A 19,498-nucleotide genomic window follows, 5' to 3' on the forward strand; every position below is an offset into this window, starting at 1 on the left:
CGTTACCACGCGTCATTTCAGATACTTAAGTTTTTTACAGATTCGTAACTTTTTTGACCTAGCTACGTCCCTGCTACAGCCCAATCATGTAAGATGCTAAAAAATAAAACTTTTTGAGTTTGTTGCTTCTTTGACATAAGGATTTGATCTTTCATAAACAAATAACAACTTTTTATCCTTATAGATGAATTAAAGATTTATCTAAGAATTTATGCCTTAAATATCAGAACTGACCTAAAACGTAATCGTCAAAAAAAGAATCCTTCGAGCCGGAGTCGAACCAGCGACCTATGGATTACTAACTACAAGCTACAGTCCACCGCTCTACCAACTAGCTATCGAAGGCTACGGTCGCGTCAGTTTTATTGCATTTATAAAATCATGTCTCAATTCCATTTAGCTTATGTGTACGTACAAGTTAAGTACTTTTTTGTTGTTTTTTATGCAAACATTATGTTTTTAATTTAGTATGTGCATGTATAACATTTAGTTACTTATTTTTTGTCGGGTTTATAACACCATAGAAATATAAAATAGAATAAAACAATAATTACTAAAAAATTTTTTTTCTTATAAAACTTAGTAAACTTTTTAAGCTAATAAATTATATTTAATCTTTTTATTGCTGTTTCAAACAGTTTTGAGTGAATCGTTTTGATAAAACTTAACAAAAAAGTCTAAGTTTCTTAAGAAAGGCGTTTTATAAACAACTATTTTGTATTCATTCCTCCATATCAACTAATTTTGACAAAAAAGTTATTTAGCTTTTTTACTTGTTAGTAGATACTTTATTAAATCTTTCAATATAGGTTTTTTTATGTAGTTTTTATTGTCATATGATTTTTTTTTCAATAAATTAAATGATAATCTATTTATTAGCTTCAAAAATATTGTAAACGAAACTTATACATGTTTAATTATTTAAAGAGTAGTTTAATTGTTAGGTGATTTAAATAGTTTCTCTTTATTTATTTTACTTTAACAGCTTATAAAAATTTATTTCAGTTAACTAGCTTGATATGTATACAGATGTACATAAGGTCTTACATATATTAAATATTAAGTTAACTCACTAGCTTTTAAAGAACATAGATAACTTTTAAGTTGCAAAAAAAGTATTTTTGGTTTAAAACATTGTAAAAAGCTTTTTTTTTCTGTACAAATAAAGAAAGAATGGGTTTTAGATTGTAATAGTAAATTAATAATTTTATCTATCATTATAGCTTATTTACTAGTAGCATTTACTATGCTTATTTAAAAACTGCTAAGTAACATAGCAACTAAATAAGAAATATTTCAGATAAATAATCATCAGTGTAATGCTTATTAAGATTTGTTAAATTCAATTAATAAAAAATATATTTTATTAAAAGAAACACAAGTCAACTATAATATTTTTGTTATATCTCATTTAACAGTTCATTAAATAAAGTTAAACAATATTATTTTTTAGTTTTGACTTTAATTTTTAAAGTTTTATAGCCAAAACCTTAAAGTATTTGATTGTCAGGGCAGTAAATTCAAAACTTTTTAAAAGCTTTTACCGGGTAGGTGTCAAATATGCATGTAGGGAAATTTTTGCACGAATGGTCACTGTTGCACGGAGACACTTTTGAACGGCATCAATTTTGCACCAGAGTTTACTTTTGCACAGAGACACTTTTGCACGAGCTAAAAAAATTCTTACATTTCTTCTTAATTTATTTTTATTGTTGTTAATTTTGTTTTACTATCACTGTTGCCCCTAACCCTTAACAATTTAAAATAAATAGTTTTTTGCTCTTAAACATTTATTCACACATCATTAAATCAACTAGTTCATATTTATTCTACAAATGTAATTAAAAAATTTTAAACTTAATATTTTTATTCAGAAAGCTTGAGTAATTAGTTTAAAATATTTATTATTTGATATTAAGAAAAAAATGTTTATATAAATAGTTATGTTCTAGGTCAAAAATGCACGAAAGGACAGTTTTGCACAAAAACAATTTTGCACGAAAAGAAATGTTTGCACAAAAACAATTTTGCACGAAAAGAAATGTTTGCACAAAGAAACTTTTGCACGATAAATCATTTAAATTAAACTTTCAAAAAAAGAAAATATTAAAAAAAGTTACCTACCGATGTTAAGGGTTAGGGGCAACAGTGATAGTAAAACAAAATTAACAACAATAAAAATAAATTAAGAAGAAATGTAAGAATTTTTTTAGCTCGTGCAAAAGTGTCTCTGTGCAAAAGTAAACTCTGGTGCAAAATTGATGCCGTTCAAAAGTGTCTCCGTGCAACAGTGACCATTCGTGCAAAAATTTCCCTACATGCATATTTGACACCTACCCGGTAAAAGCTTTTAAAAAGTTTTGAATTTACTGCCCTGACAATCAAATACTTTAAGGTTTTGGCTATAAAACTTTAAAAATTAAAGTCAAAACTAAAAAATAATATTGTTTAACTTTATTTAATGAACTGTTAAATGAGATATAACAAAAATATTATAGTTGACTTGTGTTTCTTTTAATAAAATATATTTTTTATTAATTGAATTTAACAAATCTTAATAAGCATTACACTGATGATTATTTATCTGAAATATTTCTTATTTAGTTGCTATGTTACTTAGCAGTTTTTAAATAAGCATAGTAAATGCTACTAGTAAATAAGCTATAATGATAGATAAAATTATTAATTTACTATTACAATCTAAAACCCATTCTTTCTTTATTTGTACAGAAAAAAAAAAGCTTTTTACAATGTTTTAAACCAAAAATACTTTTTTTGCAACTTAAAAGTTATCTATGTTCTTTAAAAGCTAGTGAGTTAACTTAATATTTAATATATGTAAGACCTTATGTACATCTGTATACATATCAAGCTAGTTAACTGAAATAAATTTTTATAAGCTGTTAAAGTAAAATAAATAAAGAGAAACTATTTAAATCACCTAACAATTAAACTACTCTTTAAATAATTAAACATGTATAAGTTTCGTTTACAATATTTTTGAAGCTAATAAATAGATTATCATTTAATTTATTGAAAAAAAAATCATATGACAATAAAAACTACATAAAAAAACCTATATTGAAAGATTTAATAAAGTATCTACTAACAAGTAAAAAAGCTAAATAACTTTTTTGTCAAAATTAGTTGATATGGAGGAATGAATACAAAATAGTTGTTTATAAAACGCCTTTCTTAAGAAACTTAGACTTTTTTGTTAAGTTTTATCAAAACGATTCACTCAAAACTGTTTGAAACAGCAATAAAAAGATTAAATATAATTTATTAGCTTAAAAAGTTTACTAAGTTTTATAAGAAAAAAAATTTTTTAGTAATTATTGTTTTATTCTATTTTATATTTCTATGGTGTTATAAACCCGACAAAAAATAAGTAACTAAATGTTATACATGCACATACTAAATTAAAAACATAATGTTTGCATAAAAAACAACAAAAAAGTACTTAACTTGTACGTACACATAAGCTAAATGGAATTGAGACATGATTTTATAAATGCAATAAAACTGACGCGACCGTAGCCTTCGATAGCTAGTTGGTAGAGCGGTGGAATGTAGCTTGTAGTTAGTAATCCATAGGTCGCTGGTTCGACTCCGGCTCGAAGGATTCTTTTTTTGACGATTACGTTTTAGGTCAGTTCTGATATTTAAGGCATAAATTCTTAGATAAATCTTTAATTCATCTATAAGGATAAAAAGTTGTTATTTGTTTATGAAAGATCAAATCCTTATGTCAAAGAAGCAACAAACTCAAAAAGTTTTATTTTTAGCATCTTACATGATTGGGCTGTAGCAGGGACGTAGCTAGGTCAAAAAAGTTACGAATCTGTAAAAAACTTAAGTATCTGAAATGACGCGTGGTAACGTTCTAGCGGGAACACATCAATTTTAACTACCTCGGATATAATTGAAATTAATATGAAAGTATGCAGTTGTTATAATAATTCAAAAATAAATGGAATGTTGAAGTATGAGTGGTAACTGTATACAAGGCAATTTATGTGTTGCCACTTGTGTAAACCCGTAAAACTGTCATTGAAAATAAGTATAAGAAAATGACAATTTAACTCAAAAACAGTTATAATGTTAACTGTACAACTTTCGGAATTTTGTAGAAAATTTCAAAATCGAACATTTAACGAAATCAATAGAAACAACATTAAGTTAAGCAAATTTTTGTAACATAAAGACGTACGATTTTGATTTTTGAACAAAAATCCAAAGATTTTATTAGAACTAATTTTGCAATGCATAGCTTTTTGATAAATTAAACCTATATGAGCTAAATGTATACAACTTAGATGTATATAATTTGTTAAGTTTTTACAACACTATATGTCAAAATAATCTCTCAGAAATGCAAAACTAAAAATGATACTGAAAGCTAAGAAAGCAGGGCCTTTATAAGCTGAAGAATTGAAACAAAAGTATACGTTTCTGCAGATTTGCAGAAACGTGTACCTAGCTACATGCCTGGGTTGAATTCCTGCACCTAAATGGACATAAAGTTTTAGTTTTGATCTTCGCATTCTACTTGTGTGCAGTGCATTTTGTATATGTAAATCACACAAGTTATCACAACAATAATTTGTAGAAACCACTGTTAAATGATTTGCTCAAAAAACTAAATACTATTACTGAGAAAAATAAAAACAATAATGTTCTCTTATCAAAAATGAAATAAAGGTTGTTTACAATGATGCAAATTCACATGTAACAATACGACAATAAAATACTGTAAAGAAAAAGTGACCCGGACGTGATTTGAACACGCAACCTTCTGATCTGGAGTCAGACGCGCTAGCCGTTGCGCCACCAGGCCACACATCTATCATTGTACTTAACGGTTTATAAACTTAAGTGTTTGCGTGACTTTGTAAAAGCGACCGTAATTAGGTTGATCAAAATGCTTGTTTAAACAAAAACAGCTTTTGTCTTTAAACATATGATTTGCTACAAATTTTGCCACTCTTAATACAAACTTTTTATCAAATAATTCTATATTTCTTTTACGTTTTTTTAATTATTTAAAAACAACTTACAATTTAAACATCTATAACGAGAATCTCGCATACAGTACTTTTTAAAGAACTCAGTTTAAAGAAAGTTAGATAAAAGAAAACTAGAATTATCAATTTTTTTTATTATTATATAAAGTTTAATTTACTTAAATTTATGTAATTAAAGTACATTTTTTGTACTGAGTTTATATGAGTATTAAAATAGAACTTAAGCATACTAACGTTAGCTATGGGATAGCATATTAATAGTTGTTTATAAAAGAAAAATTTTATTTTAATAAAAGTACTAATGCAAATTAATTAAAATCAAAAAGATTAAGAGAAGATTAAAGTAATTTTGTTTTTAACTGTTCATTAATTCATAAAACTGTGTTTTAATTTCAAATACTATTATAAACTGTTTACAATTTTTTTTTCAAGTAGTTTAATCATTAATTTGTAACGTTTTCCCTAATCTAACAAAAACAATTTTGAATTTTAAACTGAAACAATGGCTTAAATTTAAAAAACAGTCTTATTATATAAATAATCTAATTAAAAAAACTTAACTTCAACGATAAATTAAAAGCAAGCGAGGCACCACCGAGATTCGAACTCGGGATCTCCTGTTTACTAGACAGGCGCTTTAACCAACTAAGCCATGGCGCCGCTTGTGTAAAACCACATTATTCAGTTTATAAATGTAATGAAACGTTACTCGATATGGCGACTTCTAGTAAGAAAACATACAAAATGTTACATACAATACAAATTCTCACTTGTTAAAGTTTAAAGCTTATTGAATGTAATCTTTTTAAAAATAAAAAATTGCTTTACATTTTAGTTTAACTTGTATGTTGTTACATAAATTATTTTGAAGTATACTTTAGGGGCCGCTTTAATTTATAAACTTTTATTACAAATTAGTTTCTAATTTGTCGTAACACTAATTATAACGAAATTCTGTGAAATGAGTATTCAAATTTACTCACAACTAAGTTGTATACAAGGTTGGTTATATGTTTTTTTCTTTCTTTATACAAAATTTTATTTTTTGAAAGGAAGTCGCCCGGAACGACCACATAATTCTATTAGTTTAACTTTATACTATTAATTTAACCTTATAATTACTTTAACCTTACACTTACTTTTACCTTCAACAAAACATCGGCGAAAGTCTGCAGAGCAGAAGCCTGGACTTTCGTATGCCGTGAGACAATACTTTAACCTTATACTATTACTTTAACCTTATACTTACTTTAACCTTATGCTTACTTTAAGCTTATACTATTACTTTAAGCTTATATTGTTTCTTTATCTTTATACTATTACTTAAACCTATACTTACTTAAACATTATACTATCACTTTAACCTTATACTTACTTTAAGCTTATACTGTTACTTTAACTTATACTGTTACTTTAACCATATACTTACTTTAACCTTGTACTTACTTAAACCTTACACTTACTTTAAACTTGTACTTACTTAAACCTTATACTTTTAATTTAACCTTATACTTACTTAAACCTTATACTTACTTTAAACTTGTTCCTACTTAAACCTTATACTTTTAATTTAACCTTATACTTACTTAAACCTTATACTTTTACTTCAACCTTATACTTACTTAAACCTTATACCTGCTTTAACCTTATATGCTTATTGGCAGTAAGACACTTGTCAGTACCTATTATGTTGTACATATACACACTTATATTTATTCTATGACGTCATAATTCAGGTAGTTTTAATCACACTGTAGGAATAACCTAATTTGATAGTTAGCTAGCTATCAAAGTTTGTTTCCACATAATAATAGTTAGTCATCTAACACATGGGTGGGCAACTTATGGCCTGCGGGTTGGATCCGATCCGAAGAGTGAAAGTTACAAGACCGCCAAAATCCGACACTCGAGTGACTGCAAAGATACAAACTTGGTCCGCTAAACCAAACTTTTAGACTTACACTATATATTCCTCGGTTTAAAGTTGGTTGTTAAAGTTTTAAGTTTAGGTAAAAACATGACGTAACATATTAACTTTACCGTGAAAACGTTTATCTTTACAATATATAAAGGTCGGGACGGATGTTATTCTAGCAGAAAATAAAATTTCAATTTTCTTTCAAGTAAAGAAAAAAATACAATACTTGCTGCTTACAAATTTCAACAATCAGAAGTTTATTACAAAGCAATGTTTCTCTCTTCTGAGACGGTAAGTAATAATACTTGTGAAATGATATAAACTTAAAAGAAGATATAAAGGTTAAACTTCAAATTAAAAAAAAATTATGGTTTTTTTAATACTGTTTGAAAACCCTGAGTAAAAAATTGCGTCGACCGGGAGTCGAACCCGGAACTAGTGCTTGGAAGGCACCAATGCTAACCGTTACACCATCGACGCTTGTGTTAAAATGGTGCGATTAAGTAATATATACTTATCTATCGCTATCAACTGTCTTACAAGCGTTAAGAGAAATTGCTAAGGCTAGACACGAGTAAATTTACTCGCGGCATCAAATCAATAAGTTTATAATTACATAAATGTATCTTCAATCGCAAGTCGTTGTGGCCGAGTGGTTAAGGCGATTGACTAGAAATCAATTGGGCTCTGCCCGCGCAGGTTCGAATCCTGCCGACGACGCTTTTTACCAAATTTAAGTTGTCATTAACTAGTTCGTAATATTTTTTGCTTTACTAAAGTTAAGTTTTGGTTTTAATTTAAATTCACAACTAGATTATTGTATAAAAGTTATTATTTCAAAGTTGTAAGAAAAAACTGGTTCTATATAAGCTTTAATCAAAATAAAAGTTAGTACATGTTAAAAAAAGTTTATACGTTTTATTAGTTTTCTCGTTATAGTAAAAATTCTTAATTAGTAATATGAAAACCTTAAGTTTTCAAATTAAAATAGCATTATAGTTAAAAAAGAAGTTAATAAAGTTTTTTGGAAATAAGTACAGTTGTAATAGTGTTTTAATTGTTTTCTAGTTTAAATTAAACGATTTTATTCTAAATTTATCAGTTTAATAAAACAAAATGTATTTTGCTTGCAGTTGGTTTTTATAAAGTTTGAAAAAAAAGGTTGTAAATTTTGCTAACATTGTATTAGGCTTGATTATTTTTTAAAATATTGACCAAAACGTTGTTATTTAGAACTGTTTGAAAACAAACGATATATGTGCAAAAATATTTTAATCGTACAGTAAACTTTCATTTAAAAGTTTTTTTGGAATAGTTATTATTAGATGCACATAATTAGATTAGTAACTTGAAAAAAATAGAAACTTTAAGCCCACATTTAACTAAATCTTTAAAAACAATCTTAATAAAAGAGTTACTACAGCTCTTCACTACTCATATAAGTAATTTGATAAAAGGTTGTAAGCATAATTAGACTTATGCATTAAGGAAAGCACAGAAAAATAAATTTTGTTAGGTTAAGCACCAGGCCGAAAAATACTTCTTATCTTTAACTTAATAAACAAAGAAGTAAATTTTTATTCAAATTTTATTTAGTTAAATCAGCTAAAAAGAACAAGAAGAAAGTGCATTTTAAGCAGTTATTTGTATATATTTTTCAACATAAACAATAGTCAATTTAAAGTAATTCAAAGTTGATAGCTTATAGTAGTTTGAGATGAAGTAAAACAATACAAACTTATTAAACTTTTTATAAAGCACAACTTTAATTATATTTAAACTTACTAATAAAATGTAATTATGTACTCTACACTTTGAAATTAACTATAAATGCAATTACTTAGTAATTAGTGCTGTTCTCAGACGTTTTTTTTACTATATATGTAGTTAAAAGATATTTTTTCACTATGTATACACTATAATACAGTGTTTGTATTACACTAATTGAAAAACAAAAGGAGCCTGACAGGGGACTTGAACCCCTGACCGTTGGATTAAAAGTCCAACGCTCTACCGACTGAGCTAGCCAGGCCTATGTGTAATTTTAAAATAACAGTATATATACTAACAAGCTAAGCAACGCTTAATGTATACTTTCGTTTTCGAAGTGATATATCATTACTAGTTAACCATGGACATAAAATTTGGTTTATACGTTTTTTTGATTAATAAGTTTTAACAAATAAAAAAAAACAAATTTTTGGTGTAACAAGTTTTTATTTCAAGTTTTTTATTTTAACTTTTATAAGTCGATTGTTGAAAATACTAATATTTATTTTTAAAATAGTTACAATGTAAACTTTTTTCTGTTTTAGTTTTTCTGCTTTAGTAAAGTCAAATCAAATTAGTATAACTTTTAAATGATTTTCTTAAATTATATAAATAAATGACAATAATTAAGAGTGATTAAGTTAAGTCATAATTTTTTCTTCTTCTTATTTTATGACTTTAGTTTATTTAGAAAAATAAAAAAGAAAAAATATATTTCTACAAAGGTTACCTCAAATTAAATTTATTGACCGACGTTTACCACAAACTTTAGATTCTTTTATTTTTTATTTTCTATTTTTGTTAATATAATTGTTTTATAAAATATTGTATTTGATTAAAACGTCATGTTTCTTAAAATTTAAGAATTATATGAAAATAAGTGTTAATAAATTAGTTGGAAGTTATTTTAATTTTTACTTTTAAGACTATAGTTTAAGTTAGTAAAAAGAAAACCACAATAAAATTTGTATTTAATTAAGTTTTTTTTGTAATTATAATGAAATACTATCGTATTTTTAAATATTTTATCAGTTTTTTTAAACATTAAAGTTATCACTTTCTTTTGATTTTTTTTCACATATACAATTAAAGAAACAAAAAATAAAGTTACAAAAGATAACTTAAAAAGTATTGTTATACAAAAGTATGTTTACTTAAATACATATAGTTTACTTTTGTATGTACAGTAACCTCTCGCTTATTTACGCACATTGTGTCCACAGAAATAGTGCGTAAAGATACGAGAGATCGTAAAGATATGAGAGGTACCAAATATATTTACTGTAATGGCTGTTTTTTGATATTACTTCTAGTTAAAAGCAGACTCGAGACTTTATCACTTTTAACAATTTGTTTACTTTATTTATAAATATGAAAACAAAAGATAAAACTATACATACAACAAAAAAAGGATTTCAAGTTATATAAAATAATAATACTTGTAGAAAAACTTTACTAATAAGTAGATTTTATCTTTATTTATAAGTGACTTATTTGATACTTAACTTTTATATTCTATTCTACTTTAGCGAATTCAATTTATACTTATGCATTTGTTTACAATTAAGAAATGGTGTGGAGTCTGTATTAGAATTTGTTGCTAGAGCCTTTTAAAAAACTTGCATTTGGTGCTGTAATGGATTTCTTCTTTGGAACAAAAGTATATAAAAAATGTTTACGTTACTACAACTTTTTTTTAGTTTGACAAACAACTGAAAAATACTCAGAAAGTATTTTAAAGGAAATTAAAGCGGCAAACAGTGAAGTTGATTCCACAAACATGCCTGGAACTTCAAAGGATCATTTTAAAACTGATGAAGAATATTTTTCAGAGCAATAAAAAAGAACTTGAATTCGAAGGTTTTAAACCAATGTTAATGAAGACCATCAGTCTTAACGCGCAGTTGTGTTCTCCCAAATCTGTAACTGGTGCTGGTGAGCATTACGAAGAATTGAAGGCAACGTGAGAAAAATTTCAACGCTTGCTGTGCAAATCAAGTGTTGAAGAAGAACTTAAACTAAAAAAAACGCCAAATGAAAATTAGTGATATCTTTACTGAAAAAACAATGAGATTTGTGTTAAGTGTAAGCTCTATATTTATTAAGTATCACTGCTACTTTTTACTAGGAAGTTTCATTAGATTTCTTTTTTAGATGTTTATTCATATATAGGGCAAAAGTGCTGTATTATTTATTTGTGTTTTAAACTTTCATTATTTAACACAGTCATATTTCTTTCAGAATTTAAATTTAATCTTTTATTCTTAACAAAATATCTAATATACTAAGGAATAATTAGATGTTTATCAATTATTAAAATAAGTTTACAAAATCTAAAGATAAGCGAGGTTAATTAGCATTTTAAAACATACTTTAAATTAAAGATATACAATAAACCTAATTTGTGAAATGTTAAAAAAAATTAAAATTTTTATAATTTGAATTTTTTAATATTCTAAAATGCGTAACTAAACGAGAGTGCGTAACGTCACGAGTGCGTAAAGATACGAGAGGTTACTGTACGCAAAGCTTTCATAACAAGCGTTGTTATTAACACAAGCTGCAGTTTATACTTGAATGCTTCATGAGTAAAGGTATTTTAGCTAGCATGAGTATGTGATTATATACGTACTATATTAATTATAACTAAGTGGTCCCGTGGTGTAATGGTTATCACACTGGACTTTGAATCCAGTAATCCGAGCTCAAGTCTCGGCGGGACCTCTTTTCTTAATAGTTTTTTTTTATTTTGGTTTCGTAAGAACTTTTTTTTATATGTGCTCTTTTGTATCTTATTACTTTTCGTTACAATTCAAGCACCTTCTAATACAAAGTTTCGTGTATTGAGTAGTAAAAAAGTTTCTTCTTTATACAAACTTTGTATTTAGGTCTCTAATTAAAATTACTTATAAGCAAATAAGCATGCTGTATACTCAGTAAAAGTTTTGTAATAAGTTAACTTTATAAAAAGATTATAGTACAGTGAAACTAATTTAATATTTTAATAAACATTTTTACCTAAAAAAATACTTGCTAACATTTTTTTTTTTCTTGAAAGTACTTTGGAGAAAATTATTATTATAAATAACTTTCATAATTAAATTACAAATACCAACAACTACTGAAAAGTTTAAAGAAAAGTTTAAATGTTCTAAAGTTTTATTTGAAAAAAAAGTACCTTTTTAAAAGAATAACTTATGATTGCTGAATTTTAAAGTTATCCACTACTTTTTTTTATTTTACTACAATAAACAGTAGATAAAATGTTGCAAAAGTTATTTTTGTAGAAAAATGTAAACTTAACTATAACATAAAACTTAACACTGTGAGTATTACAATTTCAAAATTTTAAACAAAGTATTAGGAAAAAATTAAATAGAGATTTTCAGTAATATACAATGAACTTTTTGAAGCTTTAAAAATAAAATGACTAACAAGTAACTTAGAAATGTGCTACATGTTAAATAAATTTCCTTTAAGGTTTTATGTAGTTAAAATTATTTTTTTAAACTTAGATAAAATTATAAAACGTTTTGAATATTGAAAACTGCTTGTAAATTATACAAATAAATTGAGTTCACACACAAAAAAAAAATTTACTTTACACTTTAAAGTTTGTATTATAATGCATATGATCTAATCTTGAATGCTGAATAAACAATAGTCAATCATGTTAAGGTAAACAAGCTGATATGTAAAGTTTACTTTATATTTGCTATATTTTGATATTAATCGCAAGTCAGGATGGCCGAGTGGTCTAAGGCGCCAGACTCAAGCGAAATGCTTCATCGCTGTGCGGTGCTGAGTGTTCTGGTCCACAATTGTGGGCGTGGGTTCGAATCCCACTTCTGACACATTTTTTGCGCTTTTGTTAAGTCAATGTGTACGATTACTTAATGGTTATTTTTGAAACTTTCTGAAAACTTCAAGTTATGTTTAAATATGTCTTATTATTTTAGCTTAAATAAGTTTGCTTTTATGAGCTATTTTTTCTTCGCTCTGATTACAAGTTTTGTAGATTGTTTACCAAACTTAATTTGAAACGCTTTTTTGTAATGGCTTTGTTGTTGCTAACAATAATATTAGCTAAATGAAACATAACCACTTGGACATGGAATTTAAAGCTAGGAAGAAAAATATAACAGAATGTAAGTTAAAATTTTTGCTTTTTTATTAAAAAATATTTGAATAATAAAACTAGATCATAATCAAGTAATTTTGAATTTTTAACATGTACAAATACAGTACATTTTAGTGTTATAAAATTTATATCAATACAACAAAATTAAAATTAAAATAATTATGATTTGTGTTTAAACTTTTGTTTAACACATGTAATTCGTACTAATATTTATATTTGTACATGAGTTAGATAATTATTTTTATAATATTAGTTTAATTTCTTACAACTTTAATCATTTATTAAACCATTCATTCTCTAAATGTGGTACTGAAAAGTTTAAACTAAATAAGTTTCTGAAACTTTTATAAACTTGGATTTAAAACAAAATAGACAATTTTTATAAAGTTTTTTTTATTATGCATGCACCTTAAACTATTTTTTCTAAATAGATCGAACTACTCAGCAAATACTTGGAAGTTTTATTACTGTTCAAAGTTTACAAAAACTTAAATATATGAAAATTGTGTAGCTGCTTATAAAATGTTAAATTTAGCTACCAATCATTTATATTTACTTAAGTAATGTGTTAGTTTATCTAAAGCTTAAAAGTTAATTAAGAACAGTTATTTACTATATCCAATTAGCATGTAAAAATGTTTGATATTATCAATAGCAATATGAAAAAAACATAAACAAATTCAATATAACAATACTTTAAAAGGAAGTCAAATTTATTGTTGTTGAGGTATTCAAACCATACAGAACTTTAATTTATAGTTAAAATAAATAATTCAAACTTATACATTGCTGCTAGAAACTGTGAGATAGAAAATAAACCAATTACATAAAAAAAATTGTGTTCAAATATTGAAAAACGTTCTTAAAATGACAAGAAATTCAAGTCTTTGTTAATTTATATGAAATTAAATTATAACTGGTTGTGTTTTATTTTTCAAACCTTTTAACAGTTCAGAATTATCAGCTAGCAACTATATTTTACTATAACAATACTAATTTGAATATTAAATATTTTTTTTTTTAAATTTTTTAAATATTTTTTTCTTAAAGATCCTATATGTTTACAATAAGTTACACAAGACACACACTTTCAAAAACACTAAATATATTTCAAGCAATTCTCTTCAGTAGAGTACAATGCTAACAAATAATAAGATTTTACACACTTATATAATAACCAAGTAATCAAAAAGTAATCAAGAGATTAATAAAAGACAAAAGCAATTAGTAAAAGTTAAAACCAAATAAGTCCATTTTCGTTATAATTGATCTCCAGTAAAACTAAACATAAATAAAATGAAAACAATTCTTAAAAAATGTTATGAAAATAAAGAAACAGTATAGTTAAAATCTTTTTGCTTACATAAAACAGGTTTCCTTAACAAAATACAAATGGCTTCTAATTTAATCAAATCAAAAACATGACAGCAAATTTTAATAATTTTAAATCTATCTATATTATAATTGTTTGCACAAGTTGGATTATTAACTAAATGTTCTGAAATAGATGAACGTTTAGATGCGTTTAAAACCTTAACCGGTATATCATCTTTCTTATCTGACAGGCAAAAATTCTCTACACATTTTGGTATGTGTCTTTTATTCTCTTCCTCAGATGTCTAGTTGTTAATCCAATATAACTTGCTGTACAACAACAACTGTACTGGTAGATTACCATACTTTTATTTAATTTTGACACTGGATCCTTTCCACCTGGTGTTATTAGTGGTTTAGAGGTAAAAACAATTCTAGGGTTCGCTGCATAATAAGTAGTTCTCACTAATTGTCTAATTTTCTTTTCTAACATCTCTGAGCTTTTATTAATAAATGGAATTTTTTAAAGTAACTACACACTTTTCCGGTCCTATTGTCTTTATTCTATCCAAATTTTTCACATGTAAATGAATTGTTTTGTTAACTAACTCTTGTGGTAACCGTTTTTGTTTAATAGTGTTTTGATTTGTTTGATTTCACTTAGTAGCAACTCTGGGTAACAAATTTTGTGTCCCCGATGACACAAAGTTCTTCTTAAATTTACTTTTCTCTTTAAACTGCAGTTTGATTAAAAATTTAAATAACGTAGAGTAATTTATAAAATTTGATTTAAATTTGAATATTTTTAGAATAAAACTAATCCGTTTATTTCTCTCAATCGTTAACTTGAATTAAACTTTTTAATTTTCAATGCGCTGTTAAAATTTTATATTATAGCTTAAGCCTTGCTAAATATAGCTGAAGTCTAGCTCTTTACAATGAAATTATCTTTGACAAATTTAACATCATAGATAATAAAACATAACTTAATTCTAACTACTTTCTAAAATTATAATATTGGAGAAATGGTGTGGTAAGTAAACATAAAACTCTTAATTTTTGTTTTCAACAAAAAACTTGAGATGTTTTCAAATCATATAATGAGCATAAAATACGTAAAAACCTTCATTTATATCCGTAAACCTTTTGAAGTTTTTTATAACACAAAGTTAAAGCTATTATATGTTTCAAAACAGTGTTATAATGTTTTACAAATTGTTCCTTAAAATATAAACGTGCCTTACGTTAAGTAAAATTATTAATCCTAAAAGATAATTGATTTGTTAATAATTTTATATTGTTTCGGTGCATATAGTTTTTTTTTTTTGAAATAATATATTCTGCATGCTTTTCTTTGTAGCATTTATTTTCAATGTAGTATATTAGTTAATAAATTAGAAAATTAGAAAGATGTTTTTATTTTACCGAAATTAGCAGCATCTACTTAAACTACTTAAGGAAATTTTAAATATTATACCAGTTTGCTATTTGTTTTTAATTTTTTTACGATTTGTAACTATTTAACGATTTAATCGCGTCATAATCAACATAAAATTTTGGAACAAAAACGATATGAAAAAAAAATAAATAAAAAGTTAAAACAGCCCTTAGTGAAAAGAAATATAAAAAGTATAAAGCCTACAAGCAATCGAAACAAGCTAAGTATAAGGAAGGCCTATAGTGAACAAATAAGAGAAAAACAAAAAGCAAAGAAAAATAAGATCCTGAGCAAAGTAGATGGAAATACATCAAAAAGATCTTTGAATAAAGAAGCAAATTCAAAGACTAAGATTAATTTTAAATATGTTGAACCACTTCGAACACAAAAACGCCATCTAAACATACTTTTTGAAGCATGTAGTCATCCAAGAGTGCAAACAGATAAAAATCTTACAAAAACTTCGAGAGCTAAAAATGATAAACAAACAATATGCATTAAACCTCCAAAAACTTATCAGAGTATTAAATCTAATAGGAAGAATCATGAATCAACTACTGTCAAGCCAACCAATAATGAAATACAAGCTAATGGCACTCAAGAGACCTTGAAGTATCAATACAGGATATACGAACTCAAGAAAAAGCTGGAACAGTAAGTTTAAAAACTTTACTTTATATACTTTTATGCTAACTAAAACTTAAAAAAATAAAAAAACCTATACAACAAGCTATAATTTGGTTTGTCTTATACACTTGAAAAAACTAGATAAGTAAGCAAATAGTAAAAATATTTATTTATGATTTTTAGAGTTCAGAAGGACAATGCAATTAGACAAAAAGTAAAAGATGCAACTTTAAAAGACCTGGAAGATACAGTTAAGAAATTAAGAGAAGAACTTGAAGTAGCCAGACGCAATAAAAAAAGTAAGAATAGCATTTTGACTTTCTTAAATTTCAATCATTTAAAAGTTTTAAATTAAAAAGATATTATAACAGGAAGAAGTTTCTTTGGAAAGAAAACAGTTTGGAAAGTATGTTGACTTTGATAATTAAATTACTTTAGGAGATACTTCAGTAGAAATATTTAAATAAGACTCTTTAATAAAAAAATATTATTTAACGTTTAAGAAATTTCAATCAATATCTTTGCAACTTTTATTATAAAGAAATAGGTAGACAGCACTTTGATAAATTTTTTTTTTATCAACCTAGCCTTTAACTATATCAGTAATAAAAGAATAAGATTCGATAAGCATGAAACACCTTATTTTCATAATGATTATCTAATTCTCTCCTCATAATTTGTACAGTTAAAAATCATAATAAACCATTTTGGTTTATTACTTATTAAAACTTGTAAAAACTAATTTATGATACTTTCAGTTTGCCCAAGGGTTTATGCTGACATGCGGAGCCGCGTACTTGTTAACGTTATACAATCTGCCACAAATCGATGATATTTTCATGTAGCTGCATATAAAAAGTTGTGTGTTTTGTGAGTGTGTTTGAATCATTTCGGTTTTTATAAGTAGGTTGCCTTTCGAAACTTTGAAAGTTTTTATTTATTTTTTCATTAATTTTAGCAAGATTTTTGCTAAAACTATCATATTTTAGTCAGCATCGTCTAAATATAAATCTATTTTTGGTGATAGTTTGATATTTGAAAGTGACTAAAAAGTTAATACTTAACAAAGTTTTAACTAGTAGTTTATTTTGAAAAACTTCTGTTTATTTAAACTTGTACAAAGGTTACTAGTTATATTTTAAAACTATTTTTACAAATAGAATAGAAACTTGTTGTACGGTATAATTTAAAAAATAAGAGCAAAAGTTTGGGTTAGGGCTAAGGTTAAGGTTTGATGTTACGGTTAGGATTGTCAGTTTAGATTTAGAGGCTGAGGGTAGGAATTAATGTAAGGGTTTTAAGAGAGTTATTACAAGGAGTTAGGAGTTAAGTTACCCGTGCAAAAAATACAAAAAGTTCTGGCAACTATCAATGTACAGAGTTTAAACTTCATCAGACTAAGTTTGACATGAATATTTTTGGTAAAGTTTAAACTGATTAACAAGTCAGCTCAAGCCTTTTCAACAAAAAGTATACATAAAATTCATAAGAGCTCTAGTGTACTTAAATCAAAAGCTATTTTAAACGTTAGTGCCAAAAAATTTTACATGCTAGGAAATTTAATTTGTGTGAGTTATAACGATTTCAGTACATTAATACTGGTAATAAAAGCTCATTTTAATATATTTAGTTTGTAAAACAGCTTTAAAATACAAACACCAGTGCATTAGTAAAAAATGGCTACGAAGAATTAATTGATAAATATTTATATATGTATTTGATTTCAATTTGACCAAAAGCCATTTAAAGCTTAACGTTTGTTTTGTTTACATTGTTCTGAATCCAAGCACGAACAATTTTTAATTTTTATCAACGTAATTTATTAATATGTTTTCGGCTTTAATCGAAGTTTTAATTTTTTAAAAGTTAAAAGAGCTTTTTCAATATACTGTTTCCTACAAATAAGATTATTGCTTTAGTACTTAAAAAGCATATAGTATGCTAAATCTACGGCACTAGATGTTTTTATACTACAAAATCTAAATATAATAAATATAGAATTATTTAACAAACACCATAATCGTTCTTACATTTATAAAACGACCGAAAATTAAAATCTTAGTATGTGAAATTTTTCTTTGATCTAGGCACTAACATTTTTTTTACGTTCAAAGGAGTTTGAATGTAAAAACATGTGCACAATTACTACTGTGTTTTAAAGTCGAGAACATCTTTAAAAGTTTTACCTATATTGTAAAAAAACATCTAAAATTAATGTGAGAACTTTCTAAAATAATGAAATTTTAATTCAGTTATTCAAATGCTACCGTACAAATTTTGTTAAGTAAACTGAAGTTATAAAAAAATTTTAGGTTTACGTAAAACAGAACAGCTTTTTAAATTGCAAAACTAAACACTATAAAATAAGTTTTTATTTTAGGTGTTGTCTAAGTATAAAGAACTTATTTTAAAACGATAAAATATAAACTATGAAGACTATTATATATTTTAAAACAAAAAGATTCAGTACTACTTTGTTTAACCAGCTTAGGTTTAAAATATAATCCCCTAAAATATATTCCAAAACCGAAATGATTGTGGAGTAAAAATTAAACATAAAAGAAATGAAAAAAGAATTCTAGAGAAGATTACTAAAAAACAAATATATATATTAAATAAACCGGTATAAATAAGTTTTTTGTTGTATTTTTTATTAAACGTTTAAAACTGTACTGAATCATAAGTTGCGTTTGTACTAAATAGATAATGATTTAATAAAAGTAACATATAACAACATGTACTTCGATGATAAATTTGAAGTAATTTTAAAGTTTTTTGCTATTTTTAATAGTCATATAATTATCATAAAAAATACTAGAACTTGAATGTTTTCAAATTGTTAATAAAGAATTTGTTTTATAATTTAATTATTTTATAGTTTTATAATTTAATTATTCTCTTGGTGTATTTTTGTAGATAATAAAATCTATTTTGAAAAAAAATCTGCAAGTTTTGTGTTTGTTAATTATAAAAAAGATATACCCAGTAAAAAAATCAGTCGTTTCAATTAATTAGTTTAATAATAAAAACATAGTTTTAAAATATTTGAGGTTTTGGAGTAATGATTTATAAACTTTTAGTTTATTATGCAAATCGGACTTATAGAGTTGCAAATAAATATTATTTTTTGTTTAAGCTTTTACAACTAATTTAAATTATGCATCTATCAATAAATTCAGCAGAAAACTAATTTACCGAGAACGTAATTAAATACGTGTTGTGTAAGAAAATATCACATTCAGACTATTCAGTTGGTTGGCACT

At 25.5% G+C, this 19,498-nt stretch overlaps 8 non-coding genes across 8 annotated transcripts; 3 read left to right on the forward strand and 5 right to left on the reverse strand.

Moving 5' to 3' along the window:
- Positions 1 to 260: 260 nt before the first annotated feature.
- Trnay-gua (transfer RNA tyrosine (anticodon GUA)) lies at positions 261 to 345 on the reverse strand. The gene is given in 2 exon segments: positions 261 to 296; positions 310 to 345. It is a non-coding gene; the product is annotated as a tRNA-Tyr (tRNA).
- Positions 346 to 4,767: 4,422 nt separating this feature from the next.
- Positions 4,768 to 4,840, reverse strand: Trnaw-cca (transfer RNA tryptophan (anticodon CCA)). Its single transcript has one exon. It is a non-coding gene; the product is annotated as a tRNA-Trp (tRNA).
- A 773-nt stretch (positions 4,841 to 5,613) lies between these two features.
- Positions 5,614 to 5,687, reverse strand: Trnat-agu (transfer RNA threonine (anticodon AGU)). Its single transcript has one exon. It is a non-coding gene; the product is annotated as a tRNA-Thr (tRNA).
- A 1,666-nt stretch (positions 5,688 to 7,353) lies between these two features.
- On the reverse strand, positions 7,354 to 7,425 carry Trnag-ucc (transfer RNA glycine (anticodon UCC)). The gene has a single exon. It is a non-coding gene; the product is annotated as a tRNA-Gly (tRNA).
- A 158-nt stretch (positions 7,426 to 7,583) lies between these two features.
- Trnas-aga (transfer RNA serine (anticodon AGA)) lies at positions 7,584 to 7,665 on the forward strand. Its single transcript has one exon. It is a non-coding gene; the product is annotated as a tRNA-Ser (tRNA).
- A 1,239-nt stretch (positions 7,666 to 8,904) lies between these two features.
- Positions 8,905 to 8,977, reverse strand: Trnak-uuu (transfer RNA lysine (anticodon UUU)). Its single transcript has one exon. It is a non-coding gene; the product is annotated as a tRNA-Lys (tRNA).
- A 2,390-nt stretch (positions 8,978 to 11,367) lies between these two features.
- On the forward strand, positions 11,368 to 11,439 carry Trnaq-uug (transfer RNA glutamine (anticodon UUG)). The gene has a single exon. It is a non-coding gene; the product is annotated as a tRNA-Gln (tRNA).
- A 1,014-nt stretch (positions 11,440 to 12,453) lies between these two features.
- Trnal-caa (transfer RNA leucine (anticodon CAA)) lies at positions 12,454 to 12,569 on the forward strand. The gene is made up of 2 exons: positions 12,454 to 12,491; positions 12,524 to 12,569. It is a non-coding gene; the product is annotated as a tRNA-Leu (tRNA).
- The last annotated feature ends 6,929 nt before the right edge of the window (positions 12,570 to 19,498 follow it).

This window comes from Thalia democratica, unplaced genomic scaffold (assembly GCF_965202585.1).
Source record: "Thalia democratica unplaced genomic scaffold, ktThaDemo2.hap1.1 HAP1_SCAFFOLD_482, whole genome shotgun sequence".
NCBI classification, from domain to species: Eukaryota; Metazoa; Chordata; class Thaliacea; order Salpida; family Salpidae; genus Thalia; species Thalia democratica.